Source organism: Pogonomyrmex barbatus, unplaced genomic scaffold, assembly GCF_055798465.1.
Source record: "Pogonomyrmex barbatus isolate J1 unplaced genomic scaffold, ASM5579846v1 scaffold4, whole genome shotgun sequence".
In the NCBI taxonomy this organism is placed as follows: domain Eukaryota; kingdom Metazoa; phylum Arthropoda; class Insecta; order Hymenoptera; family Formicidae; genus Pogonomyrmex; species Pogonomyrmex barbatus.
In genome coordinates this window covers 443,967-459,583 of record NW_028297138.1, presented here as the reverse complement: position 1 = coordinate 459,583, position 15,617 = coordinate 443,967, and the positions used below count along the sequence as shown (strand labels likewise).

General features: G+C 39.8%; 1 protein-coding gene across 16 annotated transcripts in view; it reads left to right on the top strand.

The window, feature by feature from the left end:
- pHCl-1 (pH-sensitive chloride channel 1) overlaps positions 1-15,617 on the top strand; it is a 1,184,550-nt gene that overhangs the window by 960,154 nt on the left and 208,779 nt on the right. The gene's annotated exons all lie outside the window — the stretch shown is intronic.

Sequence of the window (15,617 nt, the reverse complement as noted above, 5' to 3'; positions counted from 1 at the left end):
CGGACAGGTCTGGATGCTTCACGAAAAATTCGCTGGGTATTTATATTCATTTTTGTGCCACATGTCGACGCATAATTTGTTAATAGCTATCAAGCAAAACAGCTGATCGGTCATGCCGTCGACGCGTGATAGATCAGACGCGCGCGTGTATCGTTCGGTTGCGATCGGAAGTGTTCGGACTCCGGATGATGTGAACCGCATGTGAGCGCGCGTTAGTAACGAAACATCTCAAAAATGTTCCGTTACAATATTTTGTGAACTGTTGTTCTTGATAGTCCAGTTATACGGCTAATTGCACGAATGCTCATTGAAAAATCTTCTTCTATAACTTGTAATACTTCTTCTACATTTTTTATGTTACGTACATAGAAATGACGATCCACAACATTTTTTCTTATTAGTATTTACTGACAAATGTTCGAACTCTTTTTGTTAAACGAAGGAATGCACTCAGATATTGAAAGAAAATCAAATGCATCCATTTCATTATTCAAAGGTACAAGTTTTACTATCGCAGGATTACCCACAAAGGATAAATTTCTGGAGATGAATAATACAGCAAGAAGAACAACAGCCTGAAATTTTACAAAATATAATATTTACGGATAAATGCTTATTGATTCGTGAAGGACTTTTCAATAAGCATAATTATCATACATAGTCTCAAGATAATCCATACGAATTCATGACCAATAATTTTCAACATAGATTCAAAATTAACTTATAGGCTGATATAATGAATGACACATTAGTAAGATATTTAATTTTTTCATATTTTATATTATTTTGGACGTTATCTTAAAGAAATTGACAAAGCATTGATTTTGGTATCTTATTTTATTATAGATTGGAGTGTTTGAACTTCCTGCAAGATTAAATAATAAAATTTATAAAAATTTTTTGGAACAATTTATCAATATTACTGAAAAATGTCCCATGTTACATTGTAAAATAAATATAATTTTGAGTAATGGTGCACTGTCACATTCATCCAGAAGTGTTCGTCATTTTCTTAATGCAACTTATCCAAATAGATGGATAGGACGTGATGGACCATATCATCCAGCGAAATCGCCGGATTCGACTCCTATTTTCTTTGAGGATATTTAAAAAATTATGTATATCGAGAACCGGTGAACAATCGGCAACAATTATTCGATCAAATTATCAAAGCAGTAGCAAATGTATCGCCTGAAATGATACGCAATGTCAGGAATGATTTATTGCGATGAGCAAGATTTTGTATACAAATGGATGGCGCACAATTTAAACACTTATTAATGAAATAAAATAAAATCTTTTGTTATTGGTTTGTTGTAGCCAGATCTACAACCAATAATAAAAGTAGTCCGCATGGCAACAAAATTAGGTCGCATGAATCTCGAAAAGTCTTTCGAAAGATGACACAAATGTGTGACCGCCGAAATTGCGACCAGTCTTTCGAAAGACCGCAGAAATGCACCGCGAGAACATTGCGAAAAAGCCTATCAGCAAATTCCTAAACTTGATGATCAAACCGAGCGTAATATTGATTAATCAATATCACGCAACCGATCGACGCAATCGATCAGAATGCTGACCGGGCATCGATCAGACTATATAACCGGTTACACAAGGCGGAATAGATAGAGTCAGGAGTCAATCAAGCATAACGTGTCGTTCGGAATCGTTATTATAATTATCGCGCAAGATATTACACGAGCACAGCGAAGTTCACGCGAGCCGTACTATCAGCGTCTCAGGTGACATATTCGGTCGACGGCCGCCAGAGTAACGCGATACGCGCCCGCCGACGTCTAACCGTGTGTGAAAGAAATAAAATAAGTAATACTAAATCCAAGAAATTGTGCAATTATTAAATAAACCAAGTAACATAAAGAAAGTGTGTTAGTGATTTCAAAAAGATTTCCTTCCATTCTTTTGATCCTGCTCGGAGTCCCAACTCCTTAAGCTTAACGAACCCGACTATCTCTAAAATTAACGTTGTAGCCCATCCGGGGTACAACAGGTTGTTGGTTTTCATTATAAGTTATTGTTATTATTAATTAAATTATTATAAATTATTTCTAAAATGTATTATTGTTATTCTAAAATAAAATAAACATTTCGATGACAATTTTAATGACAATAATCATATTTAATCATTGTTCGAAATTGCTATAAGTAAACCGCGCCTAAATGCGCGACACGGAATACGCGAAACGCGCGACCCGCGGCGATCGATTACCCTAAATCATTCGATCGATGGTGTCAGGTAGCCCGTCGATATCTACTACGCGGAAGTAATTATGCTTATAACCATCTTTTGAGGGCATTGTTTCGCAATCGACGGAATGTATGTGTGAGCCATCGATTGGCTGAAAATCACATTGTCGTGTCGATTACTAATAGGACGAAAACGATCGAATGATCCTGCAAGCTTCTCGAAACGCTCTCGTTACCAAAATTCCCAGTGAGTCGACTATAATATTTGTTCATAAAAAATACACCTGCTCGTTAACCACAACTGGTCGTTAAAACTCAGTGTTCTTGTCGTTCTCGATCGCTCTTGTCGTATTCGTTCAGCTCGTGTCGTAACTTAGACTTGTTATTTTATTCGTTTCGTAATAACGTTACGTGTTCATCATCGTTGCGAGAGACTTTTCGGCGAAGCATTCTGAATCGTGGCGAACTCTTGGTTCACGTTCTCTCTCGCCACCTCGAGATTCAAGTGCCTTCGGACTTGACAAGAATATTTACTGCGAGCTTTCTCAAAGAGCGAATTCTCAGTGACAAGTGCGCGTATCTCAGCTTGACGTAACACGTGGTCATTTTGAGTTAAGTTCGATCAAAGTGCAAGAGCTTGCAATCATTCTCTCAACATGCTGCGGACATTCTCTTATCACGTGATCACGCAATTCGTACGAACCATTCAAATTAGTGCGTGCGAACTATCTAGCGAACATATATTCTATTTTCTCAAGGTGTTCGCATCGAACTCTATAATCTGTACATTTCACTGTAAAGACTGACTCATTAAATTAATGTGATCTGTTTCAAAAAACCTCGTCACTCAACCTATCGAATCCTCAATCGAGGGTCGTTCCAGCGAACGGCGTCTCAATTTCGCACAATCATTATTCTAAGAAATATTTGTAAGATAAGAAACTATTTCCAAAAGGTTTATTATTTGACAGTTTGCGCTTTTCGTATATATGTAATAATATTTTTTCTTCTCTTAAGTAAAAGGATGTAATCTGTTCAGGTAGCTCAATATATTTATGCAAATATCAGTAAAAATAATCTCACTAGCTTTAAATTGTAATCTTTATATAAACTTTGATAAGAGGGGCAACAATCAGCTTTCTCCTTTCGTACTATGCATTATACCACACTTGAGCGCGCGAACTTTATGATTCGATAATTCTAAACGTTTATAATTCAAAAAGTATTATAGCCTCGATATTTTCGTATTAAAATTTTTGTCTCAAAGTAATCTCAGGAATCGACTCTTAAGTTTATCCGCTCTTTACCCGCGCGCGCGCGCGCGAGTATGTGTGTGTGTGTGTGTGTGTGTGTGTGTGTGTGTACAGGGTATCCCATAAAGAATTGATAAACGCTTAAGGGAATCCTAAAGTGACGGGAATTACCGACACATTACAGTGCACCAAAGAACTTTTTATTGGCTTGATAGATTGCAAAATCCTTTCAGGCAATTAAAACGCACAAAAAGAATATGCGGGACAATCGATTTAATAAGTAAATAAAAAAAAAATTTTTAAATTCACGTAATAGCTCATACAGCTGTTACATCAGATCTTCGTTTCCTTAATACAAAAATTCTACAGCTCATATATACAAAATGAGTACATTCCGCACTTCGGACTAGATGAATAAACAATATATTTCTGGATTTATAATTGAAAGCTTAGAAAAAAAATATGAGAGTTAAACAAATTGTGTATGATTTTACGCGTATATATATGCTTGGCGTAGATATAAAATGATAAGTAGAGCAGTAATTATAGTTACGTGTTCGGAAGAAAGCGCTCTTTTCATAACTATTTTATCTACAATTATAATCTTATAATTATATTCTTATAATTAGTGCAATGGTGAAAAGTGTTTCGTCAATGTCAAAAGCATCTATTTGGATGGTATTGATAAAAATTATAATCAGAAACGTCTGTTTGACGTTACTGGCAAAAATGTATGCCCGAACGATACTGATTATTACTAATGCATTATTTGTAAACAATTGGAGAGATACCCACACACACACACACACACACACACACACACACACACACACACACACACACACACACACACACACACACACACACACACACACACACACACACACACACACACACACACACACACACACACGCACGCACGCACGCACACACACACGCGCGCGCGCGCGCGCGTGTACGCACGCACAATATACAGAATGTTCCACGGTTGGAGTACGAGCCGCATTGGAAGTATAGAAGAGATCAAGGGACACAAAACAGTCTAATACTATTTTGTTATATTCGCTCTAATTTTCGAGTTATAAAATAAAATATCCGAACCAATGAGCGGTAACATCGCACCGTAACACGACCTATTGCGCTTAACATGTGAGTGCGCGGCGCTTGGTGAAAGAGAGGTGACGTGTCCAGCCGTTCGTTCAGACTTACCCGCGAATTGTAAATTGGCGGGAATTGCGAAAATTTTAATTTTTGCCTGAAACAAAGCAACTAAAATTTTTTTGAAATTGCATATATTTTGTAGCCGATGAACTGAAAGAATAAAAGAAAAGTATAAAATTGCAAAAGTTGTGGGACTTTAAAAAAGTAACTATTTTGACCAAAAAATTTTATCTTATTTATGCAAAAAATTATTTAAATTAATTTTTTATAAATGTTTTTAATTTATTTAGAATAGTTAGTAATTATTTAATTGAAAAACTCAAGAATTCGATCGATCGAATAATTTTTGAATAATCTTCCCCACCAATTTCAAAAAAGTTTTGAAAAAGAACATTTAAAATTTTAGGTTAAAAAGACAAGTGATTTTTGGAAATTTATTGCTAATCTGCTATTCCAGGCCCATGTAGCAAGTTCCTCATAAAATTCGTTTTGTTAAAATTGCTGAAGACTACGAGCTATACGAGCCTCTTTCACTTAATCGGCGTCGCCTCTCATAATTCGCTGCGCGTCGTAATTGTTAGTGAATATTTTTCATTATTGGCTAATATTAATTTGCAACAACTACATCATTGATAAAATTACAACAAAATCTTCATTGAAGATTGTAGCAAAATGGCGATTTCCATAATTTTATGACCCGAATTTAAGTGCTTTGGAGACTCAAACTTCTATGTTTACTTTCTTCGAATTTAACATTTGATTTACACACTTTACAGATGAGAATCTCCGCGGGTGCATCAAAAATATATGAATTCTGTAATTCTATAACAGTACAACGGATTCACAATAATATTGTGCATACTTAATGTTTTGTATAATAATATTCTGTTCTAACTCGTCACTTTCTTTATTAGTAAATCGATTGCCATGAAATTTTCGTTCCGGCGGTTTTCTAGTATGAACTTTTTTGAACTTTCTTTCAGATATATTTTTTTGTTTTCTAATGTCATTTCGCGTTAATAATCGAAGCAAGATTGACTGTTGTTACAAACAACTGGAAACACGTGCACAGATTATCTCTACGTAAAAATCACCTTTAAAGGGCTCAACAATACAATACTAAAACCAAAGGTTAAATTATAATACTCAACAAACATCAAATGTCTAATCCATACTGAGGACCGAAAGACGAGGCGCGCGACTTGCTCCGACCGGGCACTCGTATACTTGCGCGATGCTTACCTAGATTATAACTTCTGAAATACTTTGAATTGTATTCTGATATTTTAGGAATACTGTGAAAGTTCTATTCTGTGAAAGTTCTATTATCGATTAGAGCAAAAAAAAAATCGAAATTTTTTTATCGGATAAATCAGGTTCCCTTTTAAATCTGATTATCGATGTGACCATAAAACAAGTTCGCCATTTATTTTCAAAAGGGGGGAAGGGTTAAAAATGAATAGTTTTAGCCATGAACGGATATCTTTAAAACCAAAAGGACACATAATCTCGATGTAAGTCATATCTTAGATGTCGCCAATTTAAAAAAATTTTAAAAGCGACTAATTTTTTTTTAAATGGAATTTGATTTTTTTCCTTAAAATACGAATTGCAGATCTCGTCGAGACATTTTCAAAATTCTCCCAAAAATTGACTTTTGTATAAACTGTTCCAGAGACATGTAACTTCAAAATTTGTCACCCAGATATTAATATTGATATTAAGAAGAACAGCTTGGGCATAGTAGATTTCTGTTCCCTTTGTGTGCTTCATTAACGTGAGTCCCTTGCTTGTCACTGGGATGCTTGATTAACATGAGTTCCCTTGCCTTTCATATTGACGCAAATTCTTATCGCGAGTGCTCAAACAGACTTCCATTTTGATTAATTATATCACGTGTAATCGAAAATTGTTTTCGATTCTTTGCAGTGTACTATCAGTGATATCTCGGAAAGCACAATTCGCAATTTTATGTCTGCGATAGTTGTTGGTTGTGCAAACACTTTTTCTTTGACGTAACCCTACAAAAAGAAGTCCATAGGTGTGAGATCAAGAGATCTTGCTAGCTGCTCTTTGGTTTGATTACTTGTTCCAATCCTTGTATGGAATTTTTCATTGAAATATGTAATCAAACTATTCTTGTGAGGAGGAATATCATCTTGCTGGAACCGCATTCTATGTTAAGTAAGGAGATTTACATCTTCGAGAAGGTTTGATAACTCATTTTGCAGAAATCGCGAGTAGATTTCCCTGTTTGAATGGTCTTCGAAGAAAGGAAGTCCAATTATGGATCCTGATAATGCCACTCCAAATGATCATTGATTAATCAATCATTGATGCTAATACTCCACGCTTTAATGCTATTGTGAATTATGAATAGATCACTAATGACAATTGTATTGGTTCAAATTTCCTCTGTTAAACATTGCTTCATCTGTAAATAGAATATGTATGAAGAAATATGGATCTCTCCGATATTGATTTCTAGATTTAATTACAAAATTAAAGCTTACGATTAAAATATTCAGTTTTGAGCTGAATTAAAACAATATGGTAAAGATGGAATGTTTCAATCTCAATATCTTGACTTATCATGTAAATATCATGCTCGTTTTGAATATTTCTTATTTAGATGTGGACATTTTTTTTCTACTATTACCAGCGTCACCAGAATAATTTCTTTTGAATTTTTCTTCTTTCCGTTACATTTTGAATAACCTTGTTGAGCTCAAAGAAACAATAATTTTATAATTCTTCGCGTCATCTGTTAAGAAATCTAGTAGCATACATTCTTTTCGCTTCTTTCAAATTATCATTACACAATCCGACTATTTTTATTATGTCTACTTCTGCTGGACTGTAATTACCTGTAATTAGTAATCTAATAAACTGAGGAGGTAATAAATAACCGAAGTAATAACGAATTTGATTGGATGCACTAAATACAGATTAGAACCGTAAATATACTGAGGTACTGACTATGAAATTTTGATAAAAATGTTTATGAATATGTTTCTATATATGTGAATTCATATATAGAATGTCCCTAACTGTGAATTTGATTGAATTAATATCTCAATTATGACACACTCCAGCATGTAATAGATGAGGATAATTGTCACTTGAATTGTGGTGCTTTAGCGATTTGCGCGGCGCTTGCCTGGACTATTTCCATCACATATCGAAGCGCACAAAAACTTACGAGGGTAGTCTGAAAAGTTTTGAGCCTAACATAGAAACAAGTATTTTTTTGGTCAAATATAGTTTTATTTTTCAACATAATCTCCTTTTAAGTCGATACTTTTCCCATCGATACTCTAACCTCTTTAACCCCCCCAAATAGTAATTGGCGTCTTGCTCCGCAAAATAGGCGTTTACGTATGCGATGACCTCCACGTTCGATGAAAATCTCTGTCCTCCAAGTGAAACTTTAAGTTTAGGAAACAGGAAAAAGTCGCTGGGGGCCAGATTTGGTGAATACGGTGGGTGGCCAACCAATTCGAAGTGCATTTCATGAATTTTGGCCATGGCGACCGCCGAAGTGTGAGCAGGTGCATTGTTTTGATGGAACAGCACTTTCTTCTTCAAATGTGGCCGTTTTTTTGCAATTTCTGCCTTCAGCTTATCAAGTAATGATGCGTAATACGCTCCCGTTATTGTTTTATCTTTTTCAAGATAGTCGATACACATTCCGTGACTATCCCAAAAAACAGTCGCCATTATTTTCCCAGCTGATGGAATCGTCTTCACCTTTTTCGGAGCAGGTTCACTCTTTGCAGTCCACTGTTTTGACTGTTCTTTTGTCTCTGAAGTGTAGTGGTAGATCCAAGTTTCATCTACAGTTATGAATCGGCGCAAAAAATCTGACTCGTTTCGCTTCAACCGCTCCAACAGAGCCTTGGAAATGTTCATTCGAATTTGTTTTTGGTCCAAAGTGAGCAAGCGCGGATAGCTTGCGCATATCCAATTCTTCAGTGAATATATGACAAACGCGTTCTTTCGATATGCCCATAGCCTCTGTTATCTCTCTAACCTTGATTCGACGGTCGTCCAGTACCATTTGGTGAACATTTTCGATGTTATCAGCGGTGGTCGCAGTTTTTAGCCGTCCCGAACGCTCATCATCAGCCAAGCTGGTACGACCACGTTTAAATTCAGCTGCCCATCTTTTTACGGTGGCAAATGATGAGGCAAAGTCCCCGTAAACAGCGTCCAACTCGATTTTAATTTGCTCAGACGTATTGCCTTTCAAATGTAAGAATTTAATCACGGCACGATATTCAATTTTTTCCATTTTTACAAAAACACTGACATCGACTGACACAAACGACTGTCAAACAACAACTGAGCGTCCAAAATGGCTGAAATTTTCACAAAAGTCTTTCAAAGCATATGCTATTGTAGTACTAGAATAATTTTGACGAGTAACATCATCTTCATGTTAAGACTCAAAACTTTTCAGACCACCGTATTATGTCTACACCGTTATTCTTGGGTAATAAACTGTGAAGCTATATATCTCTGAAAAAGGCTTATGCAAAAGACATTTTTGGGGATGTTTTGAAAACATGTTGACGAGATTTATATCTTTTGTTGTAGCCCGAATTACTTCTTACATATCTATTATTTATATATATCTTCATTATTTCTTATATATCTGCACGATCATTCTCGAATCTCGGAATAGTACCGGACGGTGCTATGGAAACGCCGGCCGGAAATGCAAATATGTAAAAACAAGTCTGCAAATTTCAAAGCAGAGCGCAAACGAGGAATGCGCGCTGTTTTGATCATATATAGTCTGATTTAGAATTATAACGCGACAAAACGCGACACTACTAGAATTCTATAACAACGGTCGCTAAATTGCCGAAAGCGGGCAGTCGTATGGCCAGTCGTTATCCGTAATAGCGAGCGTAATTTACACGATACATTGTCAAGAAGCCGTACCAATAAACCAGCTACTTAATAAAAGTGAGTAATAATATTTGACCAGAAGAACCTTCTATTTACGATCCTGCTCATAGTTCTAACTCCTAAGGCTCAGCGAACCGACTTTCCCCAATTACAATCTTATAATCCGAGTTACAACACTTTGATGGCAGCGGTGAGATAGTCGACACTATCCCTACGATTCATTCATCTGAGAGGATAATCGTTAACCGAACCGGCAAAAATCGAGGGTAAGCCCTAGCAGACAAAATGGGCAGAAGGAAAAGAAACTTTTCTGGCAACTTTCATAAGACCTGCAATATTAGCCATAAGACTGCAGGTAGAAGAGAAATTTTCTCAAATCACAAGACCTGTGGAAAACAGGCGGACGGAGAAGACTCCGTCAGAAAATAACAAGCCTACAATCGTAAGAATACAAAAAGAATAACTGAATGCCGACCTAGGATAACCCTGCAGCTATCAGCAGAGCAACGAACCAACATCGCCCAACGTACATCGACACCAATCGATAAGGACACCCGATAGAGCAGCCAGCGAGCGCGTATCAGTGACATCGGAGAAGGCACTGACCTATAACAATAACACACGACAACGAAGCAGCATGAAGCTAGCGGCGATACTGTAAGTGAAACAATCGTATATACGCGACTTTGCTCAGAGTAGGTAAACAAGGGGGGGAGGAGCAGAGGGGGGGTCATAGAATCCCCAGAGGGTTCGTATCCAGAGAAATATCCTCCTGAGTAAGGATGGTTTTCTTTCCTCAGGGGGTTCGTATCCGGAGAGCATGGTTTTCTTTCCTCAGGGGGTTCGTATCCGGAGAGAGAAGGATCCCTCTAGCGGTTGTCGAGATAGATTTATCCTCCTCGGTCGGTAAGGCGGTCGCGGGGTTTCCCCGGGTCGGTTTCCCCCGTCTTCGACGCCGGCGCAGTCTAGCGCCTTCCGCGTGACCCCGGGCGCGTCTTCGACGCCGCCCTAGCGTTTTCCGCGGGGTTTAGCGCGTCCTGTTTGCGGTTTAACGTGTTTTTTTTACACCGCTTTAGAGTATTTAACTAGGAGTATCAACGATATATTGTTAGTTTGCGAGATGGAGAGTCAATCTAATGTTTCGGAGAGTCAGTCTAATGTTCTGGAGAATCAATTGAAAGATCCGGAGATAATATCGCTCTTAGACGATTCGCTCGAGCTCTCGAGCGAGATGAAACGCGAGATAGTGGAACGCGCGATGACGATGGAATGTGAGAAACGGCCTACGATCGAGCGGGAAGAGGAGGACGAGATATCGGCGGAGGTCGAGAGCGACGCGGTCGACTCGCTCGAGTTGATGCGCGCGATGTGGACGTCTATGCATTCGATCATTCGGCGTGTAATTTGCGGTTGATGGCGTTTCTGTCTAAACATCTGGCGCTTCGTCGAGGAACGGAGCCGATCGCGCGTATACGTGAGGCCGAGCGTATGAGGAACGCCATACGTATCGTCACCGACGTGTGGAGTCGAAAGGGTCCGTGGAACTCGTACTGTTCTGGGGAGAGCATGGTTCGCTTGGTCGAGAGTTCCGCGACGCCGGACGAGCGTGCGTCGCTTATGGAGATCGAGATAGCGAGGGAGGCTTCCTCGAGTTGGATACGAGATTACTGGGAGTATCTGGCGCGTTTGAAAACGACGAAGGGGGATCTCGACGACGAGTACGAGAAGTATCTTGGGCGTCTGAATACTATGAGAAGGAATGACGAGAATTGTGGCAGTGGTTTAGACGCGTTGTTCGCATCCCTATCTGGAGACAAGGAGGAGGCTGATCGATTCGTTCAGTACGTGACGAAGTTGTAGGATGGACGACAGCTCGAGGCGAGATCTCCGGGTGAGAAAGGGACCGATTGCGAATTGGTTCGAATGTACGTGTACAACGTCAGGATATAGTTAAGAAGAAGAGACGCAACTAGTGAAAATACGCGAAATTGAGAGTTCAATTTTTAAATTCCGTGTCGGATCGGAAGGAGTTGATGCGACAGTTGATAGATCGAGTCGCCGATGATCTGGGGAGAGTGCCCGGAGTGCGCGGGGAAGCGAGAAGCGTCGAGTGCGACAGCGAGTAGGGATGTATCGCTATGACGTTCGCGCGAATTATCGTCAGGAGTATCGATTGTGGCGAAGAGCGCGAATTTGCGCGAGTATATGTTTATGTAAAAGAGTATGTACTAAGACATATTAGTACATACTCTTTTACATAAACATATACTCGCGCAAATATTAGTATATACTCTTTTACATATATATGTATACTAATTACTAATATGAATATATGTAAAAAAATATATACACGAATATGTATACGAATATATGTGTAAGAGTATGTGTACAAATATGATGCCGAGTAATAAAAACAACGAATATATGTGCGAGATATGCTGAAAGAAAAAAAAAGAACAATGCGAATCGTCATTAATACGTATCGTTGTTGTGATGATTAACTGACCGCGAGAGACGGAATTTTTTTCCTCGTTCGTTTCGTATCGCGGGGACGAGAGGCGGATCGGGAGTCTTCAATTAGCGATACCGAAGGTGACGTAATATTATCGGGAACGTATGAGAGACGAGAGGTGGGGGTCGTGCGAGAAGGAAATTGTCGTAGGAGTATTAATAACGAGGGAATATTTCATTAGGAATGTAAATGTTGTGCGATGCGTCATTTTCACGTTCGCTACGCGTGACTATAGGAAGTCTGACCGCGATAGAAGATTAGTCTATCGTTTATTTCATCATTCTTTATTTGTTTTTATTCTATCGCTATTCTATCGTTGTCATGCTTTTACTTTTTGTTCTCTATTATGTACTTTTAATGATATTGTGTATAAGATCTTTAGTAAGATCGTCATTCGTTGGTGTGTAATCGCGCTACGTATATTTGGACTCGTTTGACGAGAATAATTTCGCACAATAGAGAATAGAAATTAAGCGGTTGAAATTTTCGATTCGCGACTCGGATCGATTCATTGCGTCGGTCTCTCGCGACCGATGGCAACATCGATCGAGCGGTTCGCGCATATTTCGGTCGGCAACGCGCAGTGTCGATTCGACTCCCGTCTCGCGCGATAACGCCCGCGCGCGGGATCTCCGTGATCGCGTGCGCGATAGCCGTTATCGCGGCGACTCGCGACTCCGCCGCCGATAGCGACGAGGAGGCGATTCGGTTTTTGCAAACTTACGGATACCTGGACAGCGATAATATGCAAACGATATCAGATAACGCGACATTGATTCTGAGACACGCGATTGCGCTTTTCCAGGAATATTACCGTATACCTGGTGATGGCGTTCTTAACGAAGCTACATTGGAATAGATGCGTAAACCGCGATGCGGTGTCAAAGATATATCGAGTGACTTGGACAAGTCTCCGAGGAAATGGGCGAAGACGCATCTCGCTTGGAACTTTTACCTGGCGAGCGAGAGCGTTCTACGAGTCACCGAGGTCGCGTTCGAGATGTGGGCTGCGAATTCGTCACTGACGTTCGAGCGCGATTCGATGAATCCCGAGGTCGTTTCGGAAGAGTTCTCACACGTTCGTAGATCCTCGGCATCGAGGTAGCCGAATATATCCGTCGTTGCTGGATGGATCAGGAAATGTACTAGCTCACGCTTTTTTACCATCTTCCGAAGTGTCGGAGGTGCACGTGGATAACGCGGAGAAGTGGCACATCGAGCTGACCGCTAATCCTAACGATACGATTTATTTGCTACATACATTGACGCACGAGATCTGTCACGCGTTAGGATTACATCACAGTCCTCAGAAAAATGCGATAATGTACGCCTTTGTCCCCCCCTCTAAGACCTTTCCCGTGCAATTGAGCGAGGCGGATTTTCTCGCCATTCAGAATTTATACGATTTAAGAAATAAGAGCGAAATTGCGAGACCAGCGACGACGACCGTAGCGACGACCACGATCGCGCGACGCGCGACACGGGGGATTCCGCGGATCTATGCGCGTTGCAACGCATCGACGCGGTGTTGGTGTTAGAAAATAGAATGTACGTGGTGTATCGACGCCACTTATGGTCGGTCGACTTAAACGGAAAATCTTACGGCAGGTCGTTGTTACTGACGGACTATCTGCGTTTTCTTCCCGATAATTTTACGCGTTTGGCGGGCGCGTATCGACGACCCTCGGGCCAACTCGTATTGTTCGTAGACGATACGGTTTACATGATAGAATATCCGAGTTTCGAGCTGGTACCGGGTTGGCCGAGAAAACTGAGGGATATGAATCTTCCTCCTAACGCGAAAATTAATGCTGTAGTTAATACTAACGCGGGACGAACGTTCGCGATTTATAACGATGAGATCGTGGCCGAGCTCGACGACTGTTCGATGAACCGTCAGACATAACTCGTTGCACGCGATATTTCCAGAGATTCCACCCGCTGTAACGTCCGCCGTTCGATACATTGACGGTAATCTGTACTTTCTCGTTAAACGACAGTTCTTCAAGTACAACGAATTTACCAGAAGTGTAACTATGGCCGGTAAATTCGACCCGAAGATTTTTGGTATCGTGTGTCCAAGGGACGGACTGTTAGAGCAATTGCGCGCTCTTTTGAAAAGACTCGCTCAGATGAAAAAAGTATTTTCGAGTGAGAACAATTTAGAAGAGGAGAGGGAGGAGGAAGAGGCACGGAAGTTTTCGTATAGTGTATAGAGCAAAGGATACGAAACGTTTACGAACAGTATCGCGCGATCTCTTCGATCGTAAAGATGTACGATATCGAGCACTCGCAGAATTCCGAGATGCGTCGAGTCGACGAGAGCGACGACGTGAGGAGGAGGAAAAGGACGCTCGACGATGACAGATCGATCGCGTCAAGTCATAACAACGCCGGTTGTACGAATAATCCAATAGAATTAGAATTCTAGAACGAAAATATCCCTTGACTAAGACGAGATACAAGTTTCTTAATGTATGTGTCACTCTTGAACGTTCCTCGCGCGTGAATATTATCCTGGGAGATAGTCATGGCAAGGAGGTCTCGATGTTGCCCGATACGTGGAGGCAGTTTGTCGAGCAACGACACGTTCTCTCGAAGTATCTGCAGAGTACCAACAGAGAACCGTCCTTTCCAGCCCCGTCGCATATTGGAAATATGACCATGCGTTTCGAAAAAATCAACAACTTGACGATATTATGCCTGAAAACGTCCGCGGCTCGCTTGGCCATGTCGAAGGAAACAGTGAATAACATGTTCGAGCTCGAGCATTGCGTCAGCCGACTCGTTAACTCGTTGACCAAGATATTAGGAAAAATCGATGCGAAATTGGTGCGTTTCAAGGATATCGCGTTCACCGCTAAGGATACGGAAAATATCTCGAGAGTCATACACGATAGCGTGCCTTCGATCGTAACGACATTATCGATTGCGAATTCGTTGCTCTATACTTTGGGATGTAAGATTGAGATGAAATAAAGTGAGATATATTGTAAAAAATGTTTTTGTTATGTATGTTGTGTTTGTATTTCCTCAAGCATGTATATATAAGTATAGCGAGCGATAAAAGAATTCGATTATAGTATAAGTAATGAATCTAATTATAATATATAAGCACTGAATCTGATATAATAGTTTAAAACAATCTAATATATGATACAATAATTGAAAACAATCTGATATATGATATTGGTGTACAAAAGTTCGGAGCTTTAGATTTCATACAAATAACAATTTAAATTTTATATATCTTCCCGCCCTTTTGCGGTTTTAAAGCGTTGACATTTGGTCTTCTAAAATGCCATACGGTTTGGCGTTTGATGCACATAACCTCAAAAATCAGTAGTGTTCACGATGGCAATAACAAAAGAGCATATTCGATTTTCCATCCACTTCGCGTTTCATCTGAAGAAAAATGCTGCTGAAGCCACTGCAATGATTTGTGCTGCATATGAAGAGAACGCTGTAAGTCATACTACATGTAAAAGATGGTATCAAAAATTTCGCCAAGGAAATTTCAGTCTTGAAGATGAACCGCGGGCTGGACGCCTTCAAAAGATTGAAACGGA